Source organism: Pseudopipra pipra, chromosome 3, assembly GCF_036250125.1.
Source record: "Pseudopipra pipra isolate bDixPip1 chromosome 3, bDixPip1.hap1, whole genome shotgun sequence".
In the NCBI taxonomy this organism is placed as follows: domain Eukaryota; kingdom Metazoa; phylum Chordata; class Aves; order Passeriformes; family Pipridae; genus Pseudopipra; species Pseudopipra pipra.
The window spans coordinates 78,710,456-78,730,831 of record NC_087551.1 but is presented as its reverse complement, the minus strand read 5'-3'; the positions used below and the strand labels follow the sequence as shown (position 1 = coordinate 78,730,831).

Here is a 20,376-nt window from a genome sequence, read left to right as displayed (position 1 = left end):
TGAGCATTGCAGTCACATTTGACTTCCCTCTGGCATGGGTGAGACCAGGGGAACAGCAGAAAGCCTCGCCTGCAGCATAGAGATTCCCTGGCACATAGAGGAGGCTGGAGCCACAGTGTTCCTCAAATGGTTGGTGGATCTGTAGTACACCAGCACTGAGAATATGAGCCGTTATGTGTCTCATCCAACTGTGTAAGATTGGATGCAGATTTTAGTATCTAGGTTTCAGTTTCCTTCCCTATAAAAAGTAACATTTACTTTGTCTCTCAGTATTTTCATGCATTTTTAATTATTTGACTTCAGAAACTTTTTGGGTTGTTAACCTTAGACAGAAAGATTATGGAGATTCAAAATATTGTGTTGTTACAAAATGTCTCGTGTCAAAGAGGTTCTTTCAAGGCTGTAAAATTTCAATATCCATTAAAAATTATCTATTTATTTAGACTAATGTGTTGTCATAACACAAAAAATCACAAGGAGAAGAGTGGCTTTCTCCATGGCTTCATGCCAAGATGTGACACACCACTTCTTTACTGTGTGTCTATGTGTGTGTATCTATTTTTGTTGAAGATAGGGTTTGAGGTACAAGTGTTAGCCATATCTGTGCCCAGATATCTGGAAGATCATACGAGTTGAGCTTTGCAGCAACAGTCAGCAACAGTCAGCTGACTGCAACAGTCAGCAGGGAGGGTGGCAGGGTAGCATCACCCAGCTGCACGTTCTTGTGAGCAAAACCAGAAGAAACTGAGTGAGGCTGATTTTTAGTTTTAAATTGACATTGGCATTTTAATAGCGTTCACAGATACACATTGCATCTGAAGCCCTGTGGGCAAATTTCTGTTCCTTTCTCTTCTGCATAACAAGCGACTTGGGCTCAGTTCTCTGGCTCTCTGACTGTTTTACAGGTCTCTGAAATTCATCCAGCTTCACAGACCTGCTTCCTACCTGTGCTCATATCGGGAAAGATGCCAAAACAGCTGGGAGATGAATTATCTATTTATTTATTCAATAGAAATGCTTCCTTTGACCTGGTGAAATCTGGTGAGCTGGAAAAGCCTTTTTTGTCACTCATGTTACCTCTTATCCTCTGCAGGAGCCGCAGCGGATTTAAAGGTCATTTGAAAAGCAGCCTTTTGCTCTTTGACAGCCTTTTCACTATTAACTTCCAGTTCTGTTTTACAAAGTCATCATTAGCTGCATTTGTGGCTACTGCTATTTTCCTGGGATTGCAGAGAAACCTGAGATACTAATTGCAATGAGCTAATTTGGCAATACCATGTAAACTTCCTTAAGGCATTAGTTAAGAATATATTTTCTTTCACACAAAGAGTATTTGAAAGAGGGAACAGACTGCAAATGCAGCAGAAGGTATGCTTTTGTACTCCTATACTTAAGAGTAGATGGTATAATTAGCTGACAATGGTAGTTGAATGTAACTCTCAGAATGAGAACATATAGAATTAAACAGTAGCTTTAGCTTAATGATAATCAGTGATAATGATGATAATAATAATAGTACTTAGAACTTTAATGCAGAGATTTGCATTTTGAAAGTGCTATGCTAAACATTGACTTAATTACTGTCACTTCTTCAGGGAAGGTAGGTATTATTCCCCTGACTTAATAGATAGGGAAATAGAGATATAAGGGAATGAAATGACTTGCCAAGGGCTCTGCAAGGGCCTGTAAAGGGAGTCAAACTTTCCAGGTCCCTTTACTGTGTGCTCCCTTATACTAGGCTAATTATGCACATTGTAGGGTTGCTCTGTGCTTTTGAAACTTGAGACAAAGCCTTTTGAAATTAAAACTGTGCGTAACATGTTTTGAAGGTTGTATTTTTTAATCAGTATGTGATTGGAAAAAATATTTTAATATGATTTTCCTCTCTAGGTCAACAAGAAACATATGGTTGGAGGCAAAATTTTCAGTTTTGTTCTTAAATATATATATTTATTAATCCTTTTATAAAAAACTTCTGAAAGAAAGGTCAAAAATTTGTACAGGGTAATTGAAGAAACAGGTTTTTCTGAAATTACTTTCATTATTAATTGTGGAGAGATGTGTTTGTGTGGCCTGAAATTATTTGCCAAATTCCAAATTTTTTAAAGTTGTCTCTGACACGCAAATTGCGTATTTTTTTGAATTGTATCTTGTAGACATATTTTTCTTGGTTCTTATGAAAATCATTGTGAATCTTTCTGCCTCAATTATTTCTCCTCACGGAAGGACTGGAGATCAGCCCTGTGATTTGATTACTTGCAGAATATATGGTGAGTAAAATGGTATGATCTTAATATAAACAGTTTTCTGACCACAGCCACAATTTAAGGCCATGACGAGATACTCTAAGATGAATTGCATTCCATAAGTATGAAGTGAAAACATCAGCTTTTAGCTATAATTATTTCCCTGTGTAAAAGACATTAAAACTAGACTACAGGAATGAATTTTGCTCTGACTGCATTCACTACACTTTTAGCATCGATCTTGTAGGCACCACAGTTCTGGTTAATTAAGTCTGAGTCGTAGTTCACTTTGATAAAAAATGTAGTTCTGTATCTGTAGAGCATAAGGCAATAAAAGATGTCAACATCTGCATTTGCAGGATTTAGAAGGAGCTTTTGATAATCTGCTTCCTACCTTCTGTCACCTCTGCTTAACAATGGAGGCAAACTCATAGGTATTTAAAACCTGGATGTGCTGAGAACCTTCCTGTGAACAAGGTGAAGTTCCTGTCTATACTGGCAGCCTTGCTGGACAGGGCTGGTGTCACATTTAAGTGTTTCAGTACCTTTGATGTACATGGACATTTGCTGGTACTCCGAAGGGAGATGACATCCATAGGTAACAGCTTCATGTAGCTTTATTGATTTTTGCATTGTACTGGCAGTCATTTCTAGGCATGAGAATCCCTTGCAGAGCCTGTCGTGATAGTCTGACCTAGAGCTTCAGACAGTTTTTGTAGATGAATTTGAGGAATGCTTTGCCTGTTTCCAGAACAAGATAGCTAATTCATCCAGCTAATAAAAACATCAAATATTTTTATCCAACAGCCTCTAACTGGGGTTTTCTTTAAAGGCTTTTTCTTTTTTTAATTTTACATATTTTAATTTTTCATATTGTCATGACTGAATACAGTGGTAGAAATTAGAAACATTGACAAAACAGTGGAGAAACTTTCTGAAAGACTGTATTTGTTTTCAACAGACATTTTGCATTGAAAGCCAAATGTTTTTCTAACATTCACAGTTTTCCAGTCAGGGTAAGTGTAAAGAAACTATTTCTATAATGGTGAAATAGGCCATAAGAGAAGGAGTGGCTAGTCACACACACAGATCAACCCTTTTTTTGGAAAACTGATTTTTTTTTTTCCTCAACAGATTGCTTTGAATGGATAATATGGGCTAAAATTATTCCCAGACATTATTTAGCAATAATTTTAATGAAATGCAACAGAACCACAATCTAACAATGAGCTAACAGAAATGTGCATTGTTGTATATAGTTAGTAAGAAGTGTTCACCGCTCTAATAAAACTAAGTGGCTTTTGGGGAGGTGCAGTATGAACAAAATATTAAATTTGGTTCATCCTGATAATCCATATTGGAATATCAGAGATGAGTTGTTGTCTGCACAGAGTTTAACAAACTCCCAGCTTTGAGGAGTACTAAACAAGATGCGAGACCTGATGGAGTGAAATAAGAAATATGGACCTGAAGATGAGACTGCTGTATTATATGTTGATCACACAAGGTGGCAGAATAAGCTCAGGGCTATCCCAGAAATAAGAGGCAGTGAATTATCATTGCTTTCAGTCAACAGTGTATCCTTGCTTGCCCTAGGAATATGCAAGTTGCTTCTGCACATGTAGAGGGATGGAGGAGAGTATTTTAATACAGAATTTTTTGATAATTTTCCAAGTGCTTCAATTTCATTTGGAGATTTAATGGAAACTCTTAAAAGCTTGTGGCTAACTTTGGAAATTAATAATCATACAATGCTGAATCTGCTCACATATTCAGTTTTATTGAAAACACAGTTTACTTTCTATTGATACATTGATTCTCTAAGTGGGGTTGAACTCTTCAGATGAAGGACAGCTGCAAGAACAGACATGAAGGGAACATTTTGCTGTTCATTATCGATTGGTGGCTAAATTCACTTCTATTGTAAGTGAGTGAAACTTTATTGACTTTCCTTGTATTGCATTTACTTATATGCTCTGCCTGAGCATGGCAGGCAGATATATGTGGCTGAACTGAGGGCAACCTCAAAGAGGAGAAATGGAAGTTCAAGGAAAAGGGAAGAGATTACTCTTCAGCAATTGTCCTGTTAGTGCTTTGGCCAATGAGTTGGGGAATAGTAACAATGCTTCTTTTCACACAGGTACAGCTACCAGATGCCCTCCTTGACCTCTGAGCCTGCCGTCCTAATCCTCACTTCCAGGGGCAGGGCTGAGCTGCATCACCAAGGGAACTTTTGGATTCTCCTCCGTTTGCTTGCTCAGTTTGCCTCTGTGGAGCTATGAGACAGACAAGCAGTGCACCAAAATGATGGAGAATTTCAATTATAATAAGGGACTCCTTGCAGTCTTCCTGATGTAAACTGCACCAGTAAAGCATAAAAGCAGGGTGTGTGTTGAGCCCAGTTAATGGTTGCTTGAAGAGAGATATGTCATTGTAGGATGCATTATAAAAGTATCTGATAACATATTCTGCATCTGAATTTCTTCCTGTCTGTAACAAAATGGAGTAACTGAGCAGGATTGTCTTGTAAGTAAGGGTTTAAGAACTCGTATCTGTACATTTCTCCTTATGCAGTATATTTCTGGAAGCTCATTAGAAGCTATTAGAGATTATTCACCCTTGCAACCTTTTCAGCAGATGTTCAGCTGTTTGTTTTTTCCTTCACTGCCTTAAGATATTTGGCTAAGCATTAGAACAAGACTGGAACAGGTCAGGAAAGTATTTATTTCCCAGAAAATTAAATTAACTAGAAAAATAGATGGCAATTAATAAAATAAGTAATCTGTAATGTATTAATGAGAAATGGAAAACAAAAATGGAGTGAAAATTTGAAATTTAGAGTGAGAGCAGACACTGGAATGGCAACCTTCTCTTTGCACAGAGAGAAGGTTACAAAATTATAAAGAAGAAAAGGAAGAACCGAGAGAAAAAAGCAAATAAAAAAATTAATTATGAGTTCTGGAGAACTTTTTTTGCGCCCGCTGCATTTGCCTTTGGTCCTTCAGTCATTTAGGTGAGCTGAAGTCTGTGAGGCTCATGAAACTTCCTGAATGACCTATGGTCATGTCTGAAAGAGTTATTTTGGCCCACACCTAAATGCTGAGCTTCAGGCCTGAGAGCTCCCTGATCCCTTTGTATTCAGCTCATTCCGTAGTCATGTCCTGAGTTTCAGCTGTAAGCTTCTGGTTCACCGCTGAGCCCCTTCATTGGTGTGGCATCTCATCCACTGTCCCACTGCAAAACCAGGGAGGTTATTTTTAATTGCCAGTGGTTTTAACTTACCTGCTTGAATGTACACTGCACAGGCTTTAGTCACTCACACACTCTTCTCAGACTAGATGAGATAACTGTGTGGAGATAGCTTCTCAAAATGCCTCTCTGCTGTGACTGCCTGTGAGTCCACCCTCTCTTCAGTACAAAGTCAGGCACTAACAACCTAAACCACTGCAGGGGATTCTTTGAGTTAAACTTCTAGCCTTGCACAGAAATGGGAAAAAAATCCCTTATACCAGCTCCTCACCACCTCTCAGTCACTAATTACTGCCTTTGATTTGCCGTGTGGCAGCCTGCTGCCGTTGATGGGGCATACCTAAGAGAGCCGAAGCTCCTCAGGATATCCAAGCCGGGGGCTGTGGGATGATGAAGGGTAATAGTGGGGATGGCTGGTGAGCTGGGGCACACGGCTGGTCTCAGATAGGCATTTTGGGTACCACCTCTCATGGTATACCGCTCACATGGTGCAAAGCTGCAGTGCAGTGTGACAGGTTAGTGAGACTGAATACACTGAATACACAAGAGTAGTAGGCAGCAACCTTTACATAACAAGTAATTATTTCCTGTTTGAAGAGGCATCAGAGGCTGTCTGCACCCTGAAAGAGTAGCTTGGCAGTGAGACAGCCATGACTGAGCCAAAGCAGAAATGCAGAGCTCTTCTCTGAAGAGTGGGTGATGAGGGGCAGCTGCCTTTGTCACTTTCCAAAATCATTTCACAAAGTAATGTCTGCATATTGGTTAAATAAGTAGCGACTGATTGAGTTTCAGTCAATATCTAACAGTCTCAGTAGCCTTAGTCAGTGCCCCTAGAAAGCAGAAAGCAAGCAGAGGCGTGGCAGTACTGAAAGAGCTGGCATTGGCAGCAGTGCGGGGAGTCAAAGTATTAATGACAGTGACACAGATACTCACACAGACTCCATCCTGTTAAATGCAGGTGTCATTCACACCTGCACAGTGCACATGGAAGCTGAGCACACTGTCTCTGGACACATATGCACATACTCACCCACAAGTACATATAAATGCTACCAAAGTGAGGTGATGTGTGGTTAAACAAAGCAGATGGAGTGAGAACTTGTTGTGGTGTTCATGTGGTCACTGAAAATGTTCTCCTTTGAGTGTGCTGCTGAAAAGCTTGCAGGTCAAATGTGGATGACTCCAGTGTCTGGAAAAATGCACTGTGGCACTGCTGTATTGTACTGGAAGCTACAGACAGTCCCTGACAGCCTCTGTAAAGGGATATGAAGCAAAATACCTCTGAGAGCAAGGAAGTAATTCTGTTGATTAATGCCAGTCTTGTTGGTATTGATGATTTAGCTGCCTGTGCAAAACAAATGTGGGCAACCAGTTTGTCTTGAAAAAACTTGTACAACTGAATAAAGGAAGCTGTTGCCTAATCTATTTCATACTAATTGCTCCATGCCACAAATTCAGGACCTGATCCAATATGAATTGACATGGAGGAGAGGTACTCCATTCACTGCAGTAGTCTTCGGATCAAGGCTTCATTTTAAAGTGAGTGAATACTGAATGCTAAATTAGCATTCATCTGAGTTGTCACTGTCTCTTTCTTGAGAAGCAGACAGTCTTGATATTTTCTGTGTAGCCAAATGAGTTTTAGCACTTACATGCTGGATTGCAAGCCAGCAAAGACAATCTGACCCCATCAAAGTTTTGGTAAGAGCCAGGGCCCTGTGGGCTGCTGCCTGCAACAGACTACCTCAGTCAGATGTCTGACATGGGGATCTCACTGCTGCACTGCTGCACAGAGCCATTTACCACCCAACACTTAGTGCTTATGAGGCATTTTTCAAAAGCCTCACTGGGGCCATACCTGGGGCTTTAGCTATTTAAACATCTTAAAAAAATCTGTCCCTTGAGAGGATTTAACTCCACAGGATTTAGACTGCTAAGGCTTGCATCATCAAAGAGACCAAAGCGTCAATCCATCTCTTTTCATGCCTAAGGACATAATAGTATTGTGCCCCCTCCCATGAGGGGTTACTGCAGAGAAATTTCCTAGCTCTCAGCACCCAAACTAGCTAGCTCTGGAAGCAGATGGAGTATAATTATAGCAGCGTTGAGCTGCACCTGAACTAATTAGCTCTGCTGAGAAACAGGGATTGAATTTAATAATGCATGTTCTGCCATACCAAAAAGGCTAGGCTGCCTTTGAGACCCGTGTGACTGTCTCTGCATGGTGCTGTGCTGAACTCTGTGGATGTACTGTGAAAGTCAGCTCAGAGCTTTTCTGTCACCATAATCTGCTGCACAATATAGGCATCACCTTGTCCCAGCATTCAGGTACCATTGGCATAATTACTCCTTAGCTGTCACTTACCTCCTGACTATTAGTTTAGCATGTTAAGTTTTGCATATGCTCAAGATTTTGCTGTCCAAACTCACCTAAATATTGAGATCCACCTCAAGGATTTCTATAGCCTAAAACCTTGAAGCCTTCAAAATAGGACTGTGTTTGCTATAGACCTGATGTTACCAACATAATCAAAATATGCTTAAAGAAAACGGTAGATGTGAGACAAAGGTAGAAGACCCAGGTTCAGATCCCTGCTCTGGAGCAGTGATATTTATCACATGTGGAATTGAACCCCCATCTTGGATATGTTTCCTAATTGCTGGGTTAAAGACACTCTCTCTGACCTCAGTTCTCCGCATATTGAATTATTTCTACAAGAAGAAGCAAATCTTGTGCTGATGACTGAGATCATTTTCCCAATTTATGGAAAGCTGGATGTTGAGATTCTGTCTTGGGGTGCTGGTTTGAACTCAAGCTCAGGCTATGGTTTGAGCAGGAGGAGCAGTTGGACCCTGTCCCCCACACCCTCACACAGGGTGACAACTCCAAAGCTCTCACTTCTCCTGGCCTGCCGCTATTACTCTTAAAAATGTAAATTCGATGTTTTGTATCATACGAGTGGCTGAGATTATTTAGGAACTTAATGACTCTGTACAGAGACTTTGTCTCTCTGGACATGTATAAACACTGTCCCTTTAGGCTGAAATTTATCTCTTGCTAGTTTGGTGTATGTTCTGCTCAGCAGCTTTCTGTTGACCCTGCACTTAGGTGCCTATTTGTGGAAAATTTGTGTGAGGTAGGATCAGCACTATGAGCAAGGTGTTGCACTGCTTAATTCTGTAAAGTCTCATTACTACCTAGGAAGTGCAAATGGGAAGTGGACCCTTGAATTATGCGAAGTCTTTTGAAAATTTAAACCATGTTTCATAGCATTTGATGATTTTTTAATGTAGTACCTTTAGACAAATTTAATGACTCTGTGTGCTACGACAGTGTATTAAAACTACTGGATCAAACATGCACACAAACCCAGAGGTATGCCTTTTCATTGATTTGTCCATTTTAAAAAACACAGGCTTCAATATTTTGAGCCAAAGGAGATATTTGGTAGCTACTGATGTATCTTACCAGGTCTGCTGTTAAAGTCAGTTTTCTCATCAGAAACTGAAAATACTTTTGACTCTGTTGCACAACCATTCTTTTTCTTGCCATTCTGCTGATAGGGTCTGAAATAAAATCCCTTAATTAGTACAAGATCTGACATATGCGATTTGTAATAGCTGTGTTGAATCCAGTTGCCTGTGTAGGAAACACAGGAGTCCCTATTTCCTCCCCTCTTTCTCTATTTGCTCATCAATATATTTGGCTCAAATAGTTTGTTTCTGAAAATATCAGTGGTAAGTGGATGAGCAGAGGCAGTAGAAGCAATACTGCATTTGTAATAAGGGGAAAGTGTGAGATGCAAAGAGAGGAAGAAGAATCCCAAATCTGAGCTCTTCCCCCTCCCTTCTCCTGGCGTGGTGAAGAGGCAGGCTGCCTCTTGTACAGAGAGAGGAGTAGAAGTGCAACCTCTTCCTAAATAATTAAATGAATACTTAACCTGCAGGTTTAAAACTTACAGCATATTATAAAACAATTATGTTTCCTTTGCAGGAAAAAGCCGAATTGCCGTTCAGGTTCTTTTGTCATCTGTATGCATGAGTTTGGAGCAATTAGCATGAATATATTGCAGGTGCAGTGTCTCAGGAAATTGTGAGAAGCTGTGCTGTATTTTTGTACTACAGAGAAGTGCCAGAGCTATAACTCTTGGAAGAGTCGAAAACTGGGGAGATGTGAGCATCTGATGTGTGATCTTATCATCTTAACAAGCACCGATAGCTGTCTATACAATAGTCATGAAATGAATGCCTTATTTTCTTAGATTGTTTTGCTACTCATTAAATTTAACTGGAGACAGCAAAGTATTTAATTTTAGATTTTGGATTACCTTTCTCATGTGTCCCGTTTATCTTTTTAACTGTAGATAGAGTTTTTCTGAATGGTAACAGCCATGATATTGTGTTAGCTTTGATGTTATCGCCAGACAACATCCTATTCCAGTGAAACACCCTTTTGCATGTTCTTTGAGGTAAATTATTTGAGTATTCATGAGCCCTGAATTTTTGTTTGCTATAGTTTTGTCATATCTAATTGTCCATGTAAAGATGATCCTTGTTCCTGACTCTCAGATGCAATTTAATTTTAAGCATGTGTTCCTCAAAAATTCAGATGAACACGGTAAGATAAATGCTTCCTAAAGCCAAACCTCAAAGTAGTATTAATGGGGATTTTTTTTTTTACTGGAGTGATAGCGATTCACATCTGCTGAGGATCTGACCCTTAGAGTTAACTTACCTGATGATAATTTCTGCTGATGCTCCATTTATATGAGTAGAACAGAGGGACCTCAAAGACCACAGCAATTATTCATAAATGGTTTGATGCCCTTTTATTTCACCACAGAAGCTCAAGGGAACCACTGTGGTAATAAGATTCATGCCCGCCATTTTACCTTCATGAAATCACTGACTTGATGAATGATACTGATATGGAACGTTGCCTTCTATGCAGGTATGAAAGGAAAAGTTAATCCTGGGATCTTCAAAGCAAAACTGAGTGACTTCAGTCAAAATTATTTGGACATGGAGAAAATCCTGTTAACTACTGTCACACACACAGAGTGACACATGGACATGTCCACTTACTTTGACTTTTGGGAAGTGGCAGAGGAGGAGGAAATGCAAGTACCAGATCAAAAGAGCAAGAGTTTTCGAGTTGTCAGCATGGTGAGTCATCTGCACAGTGTTTCCACAAATATGACAACAACAGTGACTACCCCTTACTTTTAGCTGCAGTCGCACACAAGCACTTAAGTGGAGTGGGAGGAGGCAAGAGAGCTTTTTTTGAAGTGGAAATAGCAGGAGGAGGATATCATATGAAACAAACTTCAGCAGCAGGAAAGACTTGTGACAGGATAAAGATTATGTGTTCTGTAGATAGCAATCCTAGAAACAGAGTTGCTTGGTGGCTTGTTATGTGAGAAAAAGATCTGTATTAAAACTCAGTGTTGTACTGTGTGACATTTTACTGCTAGTTTTTAGTGCTGGAGAATAAGAAATCCCCTCTGAAGTTATAGTGCTAACAGAAAACTATTTTTTTATATCATCCTTATCTGGGAAACCCCATTTTTCTGTATAGATTATATAGTAAGAACATTTGTGGAATCCGTGGTGTTACCTCTCTCCTCTGTCTCTGGGTTCTCTGTGTGGGTCTATAGCTAATGTGGCAACATCTGTCCTATATTTCAAATGTATCAGGAGGCCTTTTGAGCAAACTATCATTTAGAAAAGAGCTAGAGATTGCATAGTCCCCTGTGGCTATAGGAAAATTTAATGGAGTTGGAGACTAATCCCCCCACCATTGCTCCATGGAGCGTGGAGAGCAAATTCCCTTACCCCTGAGGAAGAAGTCAAATGTTCTCAGAGGGAAACCTCAGACAATTTTTCTCTTTCCCTCCCTCTTGGGTAGAGTTTTCTATGGGAATGACTGAGGATTGACCCTATGGAAATAATAATTTGAGAAGACTTATTATAAAATTGATTTTATTTCCTTGTCATTGTGAAGTTGTTCCCTATAGCATGTTCTCTAATGATTTATCCGTGAGCTTCAAGTGCTATAAGTACCAGTGGTTCTGCATCTCCCTGGCCTGTCTCACTGACAGATGGCAAGAGATGGAGATCGCAAGCCACAGCAGACACAAAAAGAGAGATAACCAAATAAGATAAAGATGAAATTTTTTTTTACTGTAGGAGTAAGCTGCCTGTGAGGATCAGGAGTGAGACCAGCAGCATGCGGTGTATATTCTGAGTGATGTAGTAGTTTAAATCTAGGCTACTTTTAAAGACAATGAAATTTGCCTCAGACACAAGTCCAAACACTTTCAAACTTATCTCCCTTTAAATCTGTTTCACTCTTTTCTTTAGTTTGTTTACACAATGTCTGTGAGAAGAGCTTCTTATTATCCCCCTCTTCCCCTCTGTTCTCTTATTAATGTCTCACTCCATGCAGCCATACTTGGGCGGTAGGTATGATGAGAAGTGCTGAAGCACCACGAGGTGATGTTCTTGAGGAATCCCTGATCTGCTGAGCAACTTCTTGTGAGATTTAGAACTCCAAAGGATTGACCATAAATAAATAAGACCTTTCAACACCTTATAGCTCCTGGGAAACAAAATCCACTTCCTATTACCAGTGTTACTGGAGAGTTTGCAATCTATTCAGTCCTGTCATGCTTTCCACCTGCCTCTTGCATTCTGTCTCCAGCAACCATGGCCATATCCTGTCTCTTCTGCTACTCATCCATCCAATATAGCACTGCATGGTTCTGACTTCTACATATGAGATTTGGTATTAGATACTTTTTTGCTATTTGGTATTGACTCTGGAAATTCTTATGCAGACAACAAATGTGGTTGGGAATTTAATCTCCATGTTTCTTTTTTTTTTTTTTTCATAGGGCATCTCTTTTCCTTAATTGCTTTTGGTTTATTTGTTCAAATTAAGTATTTATTGCATTTAAAGAAGGATGAACTTTTGGTACGAGATAAAAAAGGATTTATCTGATGATAAAGCATGTAAATCTTTCCAGAAACTTCAAGAAGATTTTAATATTAATGCAGATCAAATATGGAAATATATGCAACTTGTGAATAGTTTTATGGAAACAGGAAGAGCTGTGGTTTCAGTGTAGGAGTAATCCTTATTAGGATGAGTTTCTGATATTGATAAGACAGAAATACAGTGTCTCATTTTTTTCTCTTGCTTAAATCTCTTCATTCTTTTGTGAAAGTTCAGGAAAGAATAACAAGTCTTTTTTTTTTTTTAATAAACTGCTGAATAAATCATTAGAGACGAAACTACAAGGAAGAAGTTTGTAGTGCAAGAAAAGAAAATCAGTTGTGTAACAAGCCTTCTCAATGTCTAATTTTCAGAGGGTCAATCACAATCCTACCCTTTAGAAAAAAATATTAATTATAGATAATTAATATTTTTCTATTTTAATAAGCATGGATATCCCCTCTCATGTGGTGCCCTCAGGGTAACTTTTCCTTTCTCTTAGTATGAATTTAAGTACAAGGGACTAGTACTCAATATTCCTAACCTAATACAACATACTTATTAAATTAGTGTTTAAAGTACTTAATTTTTTTAATCTTTGATTTACTCTTTCCAAAAAATCATTGAAACCATGTAATGTACTTGCTCAACAGCAAAAATCACCAAAAATTTTAAGTTTGGAGTAAAATGAGAGGAGAAAATCAAGAGATAAGATACAGGTGAATTTTTAACACAGCAAAGTTCTCGGGTATCCTTTACAATTTTTAGAATTTTTTTCGAGAGTAGATCATGATATAGGCAGTGAAATCTCATAACCATTAAAGAAGAGCATGGAACAGGGGGATATTGGGGTTCCTGCTTCATGCCTCAGGCTGAAAAGCTTCAACTCTCTCTTTGACTTCATAGGAGAGATGTTCCATCTCTCTGATCATCTTAGTGGCCCTCCTCTGGACCTGTCCAACAGGTCCATGTCCTTCTTATGTTGGGTGCCCCAGAGCTGTCTGTAATAACCCAGGTGGGATCCCTTGAGAGTGGAATAAAGGAGGATTCACTCTACAGAAACTCTACTTTTCAGAGTTATGTCTCTTCTTTGCAGACTGTGTCCCCCAGCAGTAAATCCTCCGAGATTCACAGTTGTATTTAGGAGCATGGAATAGGTGGTGGACAGCCCAAAGATCCAGAGACCACCTTATGTTTCTAACCCTTTCTTGTAATATTATCTCTTCTCAGTCTTCACATTACCATTTTGGGTAAGTTTTCAAATTTGGCCAACATGAATGATTTTGCAAGTCTACACATGAAACTCATTTGTACTGTCCTCTAAAGTAATTCTGAAAACACTCTGCTCCCATTTATCATTCAATATCCAGGTTTCTTTCACTTACTGTGTTCTAGAACATGCTCTCATCTAACTAGTGACAAACCTCTGCAAGATGTTTTGCTCATTGGAGAGGTAATTAGATGTTAAAGAAATTTTTTGCTTTTTATTTTAAAATGTCTTGTTGGATAAATAGTATACAGATTTTCCTGAGATGTGCTTTGAGCTACTTGGAAAATGAAGAACAGAGCCTTTCATTGAAATTAATGGGAAAGTTCAGTGAAATTTGGATTAGACTCCAATGATAAAGCAATCTGAAACAGAAACATCATTAAAAGATACTGGTAATGGAATTGTGAGCTTATTTGTCTGAAAAACAGCTTGCAAGGTAATAAGTCATAAATTATTGCTAAGAAGTACGTCTGTCTCTAAATAGAGAAATGTCTAGTGGAATGCATTGTACATCTGTACGAATGAAATTATTAAAATAAGTACCTTTGAGATAAGAGTATGTATTATAAAGATGGCCAAGTGAACAGAGGGTTAGGGGGCTTTTATGCTAATTAAATGATGGACGCATGGTAAAGAGACAAATTGTTTATATATGCTGAACACAGAAAATCTAGAAGACCATCTAGACACCTTCTGTCAGAGAGAAAACATGTCTGCTTAATTAAGGGCTGTAATATTGTATGTATGCTTGCAGGCAGTGATAAGGTAGCTAATCTAACTTTTCCTGAGGTGCACTCTGTCTTTTCAGTGCTTAAATTTCAGCCTTAAGATTCCCCTAATGTTGCTGTTTGTATGGGATTGTTTCTCTCTTTCTGGCATGTAACTGATTCCCTGAGAGATAGATGCACCTCCAAACAGCGACTGCTTGTCAGGAAGACAGTTTTTCATACCTGATTTTAATGCAGACCTTTATTTTACAGACAGGTTTCTCAGACGCTCATCCTGTCTTATTTTTAATGAATAAAAAAAGAGGTAAGTGGGAAATGCTGTCATGTAGGCATTCCAGATGAGACTAGGACAACATCACATTTGAATAACCACCCTATGGATCCATCAAGCTGAGCTGAGACATGCCTTAGGAGCCTCAACTCAAAACTGAGCCCGCAGATTCAGGGCAAGACACAGCCTGTGTGTGCCTGTGTGTGCCTTGGCTCCCCTCGCTGCAGTGCCCCTGCTTGGGAGAGTGCTGGCATTGGCAGAGCATGGTCTTACAGAGGAGTTTAATTGTGCCTTTGCTGTATTACGCAGAAACATATGGCTCAAAGCCCATAGGAAAATACCAGAAAAGGAATTTTGCAGCAGTAACATAAACCTTATTTTGCACAAAGTATTCAATATTTGTTGTCTGAGTGCCTGCTCAGGGTTTGAAAGCCAGGTGTTGTTACATTTCACTAAGTTTGGCATATTTGCCTCTATTCCCTCCCCAGTCTACAGTTGTTTTCGTGGGGAAACTGCAATTTACACGGTTGTGTTCATGGACTGCACTATACAAATTTTGCTCCTAATCATTGCCCGTATAAAATGTTGGGGTGATGGATATCTGCCCAATGGAAATTTAAGTGCCATAAATTCAAAGCAAACTTGGCATAATATGCACCTCCCTTACAAAGCTCTCTCAATTATTTTTTTTTAGTTGAGTAGGTTTCAGTAGGACCAAAACAGCCTCCCACAAGCCTTGAAGTGGTAAACCTGTATTAGTAGTGACTACTGCTCTCAGAAATGTGAATAGTGAAATTGGTGCACATAGCACCAGCATTCATTTCTTACTTTTATTTTAAATGTCCAGCTCTCAAAAAGCACCAATATCTTGTTGGATCTTGGTGTGAAGCCACTCGCACAAGTGAATGAATCTCTATGTGGGTCCCATGAAAGAGTTCAAGGAGTTGCACTCAATGATAAACAGTCACCAATGATGCAGCTGAACTGATCTGATTCTCTTTGTGCTTGAGCTATAGATGTTTTCCCAAACAGATTAGCACTGATTAGCAACGAATTATCAAGTATAAAATGAGTTTCTTGGCTTCTAGCCACTGGACACATAGAAAGAAAGAGTATCTACAGGAGGAGGAAAATGAGTATCCATGGATGAATAAAACACTTGGATATATTTGTTGTTGCAGGTTATTGCCAGCTTAAAATAAAAGTGGTCATTGCCAGTTAAATACAACACCTCTGTCCTTACAGTAAGCATATGGCTTTGTAGAAAGAGGACATATTAAATAAATTCTTTCTGCTTGCCTGTGATTTTTGAATATATTGTGCTGGATAGCAGTACAGTATTTGAGCATTTCTGTCATGCGGAAGCAATCAGCTCTTTAGACAGTGCTGCTTGCTTAAAATGCTGATGCTGATGATGCTGAAAACATGGGGTGAGGGAAAACTGAGGTGCCATCTTGAATAGGCTTGCAGACACTGGGCTGCTTTAAGAGAAGGTAAAAGACATGTTAAACACCTAACACTTATCTGGTAAGAGGAAAAGTAAGCAGTTGGAGTATTGTCCCTAAAGAGAAACATTAATAAAAAGCGAGCTGCTTCAGATGGGTGAAAAACTGTGAAATTGGTCCACCTGATTACGAAGAAGAAGAGAATGATCAGTAAAATAGTTGGTCTGTTAGACTGTGGCCTCTGCTCTGTAAAATAGGACTCTATTGAGGGTGTGAGGCTTCCCTTAGCCACAGGAACCTGCAGACTGCATGCTCAGCCCTTCTGCCAGTTTATTTTAGTTATTCTAAGCAATAGAAGGTGGTAGGCACAATATCTCCACAGTTAACAGGTGTATTATCACTTTAATTATCTTTAACTACTAGGCATGCTGTGATAGTAGGCATTGAGAGATGCAAATATAAAGCAGACCTAGTGAAAACAGTTTGTCTTGAATAGACTGAAATGGACTTGTTTTTTTTACATAGAAGAGCTAATGTTTGTTACTAGCACTCATCGTCTTGGCTACACATGCTAATTAATTTTCCAGCAGCCTTATGGTTGACATCAGAAAAAAATTATATAAAAATATAGATAATGTCCTATAGTTGCTTATCAAAAGGAGACTTTGATATTTTTAAAAGAAAAAAAATCAAAACAAAACCCAAATATTTTTAACTGCTGTATGAAACCAGAAAAAAAATTAATTAAAAACCCAGTGGTGATTGTTTTATGTGATGAACAGAAAGGTGGGTATTTATATCTTATTTCTGTATCTGTATGTCTCCAAAGACAGTACTTGCTAATGAGGCAAAGGAGAAGAAAATGGTTATTCAATATTTTACTTTTTAAAAAAAGAATTTTGCCTTTCTTATTGTTTGTTAAAAGCAGACATTATTACAGAAATCTCACTGAATTGCTCAAATTTCTATAAAACCAGGTTTCAAAACATAATTTTCTAATAGACAAATATATACAACCTAACACACATTCACTCATCTCTGTTTCTTCTCTTTATGCATTCATTTTCCAAGGCTGCCTCCTTTTCCACATCCCAAATATTTTCCTTTCACGTGTGGTGTTTTTTCGTTTTTCGGTTGGTTGGATTTTGGGGTTTTGTGTTTTTTTTTGGTTTGAAGCTGCTCGGAAATGTATGTCAGTAGTATTAACTCACATCTTTAAATTCCAGCCTCCCAGTGTCTAGTTCTTAAAAGCAGTGGGCTAATGAGAAAAAGATGTATGACTTCAGCTTTTTATTTATTTCTTATTTCTAGGCTCACTGTGTATCCCAAGCCATGTGATGCACCTGTGTGTGCTGGCTTTACTGGAAGATTCTTAGACAGTTACTGTACTGGTCTGATGTTTCCAGACAAACACATATATTGCAGGTGTATAGCACTGCTTTCACAGTGGTTTCTTGAAGGGTTATAAAGAGCATACATGTTGTGACAATGCACCAGTGTTCAGACATTGCTAAGGTATTCAAAGATCAATGGTTAGGTCTTGCTTGCTTTTCAGTGAATCCGTTCCAAGCAATTTGTCATCTTTCTGCTTTCAGCAATATTATACACACAGCCTTGTACCGATCTCTTGGCATAGGAGAACGTCTGTACTTGGAGCAGCGTGTTCATTGAAGAATTTTTTTTTAACTCTTCATCCTTGTGTAGATCTTTAACGATCTGCTATATGCTGCCTCTTTCTCTAATCTTCTGAGAGATCAGCAGGTACAAACTGTACTGAGAAAATAATCCTATACCACATTCTGAAACTGTAAGTTTGATTCCAGCCCGTCTGGTGGGACTGCTGCTAAAAGCCAGCATCTAAAGAAGCAGCTCATTTGAATTCTGAGTGTACACACGATTTAATGTGAATGTGCTCAGAGTCTGAAGGCTGATGTATCAAAGACACCATTCAACACCACCTCAGGAATGTTCCTAATAGTGTGACCATTTTTTCCTTTCACTTCTGTCAAATTTATCAATGTCTGATGTCATTCTTTCTCGAAGAGGGAGCCTATTAGTATGCATAAAGTAAAAAAAAAGGTTCATTCCAATGCATTAACATTTACTCATGGCAATTATGTCTGAGCTTATTAAATTCATATATCCCCCCCTTCTTTCTTTCTGTTCCACCCCTACATAAAGTAGCATCAAATCTATTGATTTTTGTTAAGCTCCATATGTGTGTGTACCCCTCTACTTATATTTATAAGTATGTATCTATACATCTCTCTATAGATATCTTTCAGCACTAAGGACTGAAAAAATTTACCCACTTTTTGTATCTTACTGCTAGAGTATTTCCTAAGAAAACTAATGACTGCTTACCTAGAGCTAGACTGAGCTATTAGGTAGGCACATAACTGCATTGCCCCAGGAAGTATACGCGGAAAGAATTGGACCTGAAAGCAGCATAGTTTGTCTTGCCTCCCTCTCCTTGTTTGTGAAGGGAAAAGGTAATCTGCACTTCTCCTTTTTCATTTTTTTTTTTTTGTACAGGTTAATTTTCCTATGCAGTGAGGCAGCATATAAGATAAAGAACCAAGATGCTCTCACCTCTCAGCATCTCTCTTGTGCCTGCAGTCCCTGTCTCACAAGCCCAGATGATCCCTCCAAGCCTGAGGACTGTTGGATTCCAAAATTTGGATATGAAAAAAAGAAAACTGCTAAGTTTAAACAAAAGCCTTGGGCTGACAGAGACTGGGGAAAAATCTCAATCTAGAGTCCCGACAAGGATCCATTGATGTTATTGGTTTGGAATGTCCTGCCCAAGCTGAAGAAACCATGCCCTGATTTCAAGCCAGTGCAGAAGACTTATTGTATTTTCTCTCTCCCTTTGTGTTCCCTGGATCCTGTGAATTCTGCAAACCTGAATACCTTTTTCCCCCATGTAATCCCCCTAAGATAAGATGGGTTTTTCCCTCTGATGTAATTGTAAGACCCCAAATTTGTAAACCTGGGGTTTTCCCTTATGTCATCCCCTGAAACCCCCAGTTTGTAATAAATTGTAATAGTTACAATCCCCTGTTGAATACGTGGACCCTAAACCCTTTAAATATGAACTTGTAAGTCCAATAAAGCATTCTAGTTTCTTGCCTCTGCTGGGATCATCTTAGCTTTATTGACCTCTGCAAGGGATGTCCCTGTGCTAGGCTTTTGTAATGATAAATGTGGTCTGTGCATGAAGACAGCCATTAGGTTAAATGGTGCATGTTTCCTTTCTTGAAATGTTTGCCTAGATTCTCCCCAAGAGGATCAGCTGTCTGCCCCGGCCTTCACTGCTCTGTGCAGGGTGCGAGGGGGCTGTTTGTCTGTCACCCTGTGGGTTTGGGGCAACAGTGGTGGGTGAAGGGCAAATGTGCAGGACTACACGCCCAAGGGATCTGTGTCAGCACTTTTCCCACCTGAAGCCGGAGGACACTATGCCACAAGCTGGGGTTTGCACTGGTTTTGGTGGAAACTGACAGTTGTTTAAGTCAGGGAATGAGGCAAGTCAGTGAGGAGGCCATGTGCAGGGTGAGACTTTGCTGCAAATTTAGGTAGTACCTCAAGGCATCTTCCCAGAAAGGGAATTCTTCAAGTTCACATCCTTGGATTGATGCAGCCTTCAACCACTGCCCTTCAGCTGGGCTAGCCACTTTCTGAGGGGCTGGAGCAGGTGAATTGAGAAGATGGTGGTCAAAATATAGAGAACAAATTATATCTTAATGCAATGTAAGCACTCCTCCTCCTGCAGGGATATATATAATACAATTAAATTCCCCTTCCTCTTCCCACACTGGGACCTGAAACTTGCAAATAAATGCATCTTTGCAAGAAGTTTAGGTTCAGGAATGCAAGTGTCTTCTGCTCTCTGACAGGATGGGATAGAAGAGGAAAAACCAGAGAAGCTAGATTCCTATTTCATGGAGGAAGTTCAGAGTTATTGGCTCAGCCAGATCAAAAAAGAGCTGCTATTGAAGTAATCACTGCAAGTACCTAAAAGCTATGGTCAGGATTGGAAGGATGCTCCTTTGATGGTTTCCTAAAATAAATATAAACATTTTTTACTCTTTTAAGCTGAATCAATAATAGAGAAATGTCTGTTAGCCAACAGGCCCCCAGCATTACTTTGGTCACTTTTTCTTCTGTTAT

General features: G+C 39.2%; 1 long non-coding RNA gene across 5 annotated transcripts in view; it reads left to right on the top strand.

The window, feature by feature from the left end:
* The window catches only part of LOC135411862 (uncharacterized), a 155,170-nt gene that overhangs the window by 123,695 nt on the left and 11,099 nt on the right, over positions 1–20,376 (top strand). For 3 of the 5 annotated variants that reach the window (XR_010429354.1, XR_010429351.1, XR_010429352.1), the window contains 4 exons: positions 906–4,631; positions 10,447–10,661; positions 13,589–13,742; positions 14,743–14,794. This is a non-coding gene — a long non-coding RNA (uncharacterized LOC135411862). Of the gene's footprint in view, positions 1–905; positions 4,632–10,446; positions 10,662–13,588; positions 13,743–14,742; positions 14,795–18,741; positions 19,340–20,376 lie in introns of those variants that run through there. The other 2 variants (XR_010429353.1, XR_010429355.1) reach the window with 2 other exon arrangements.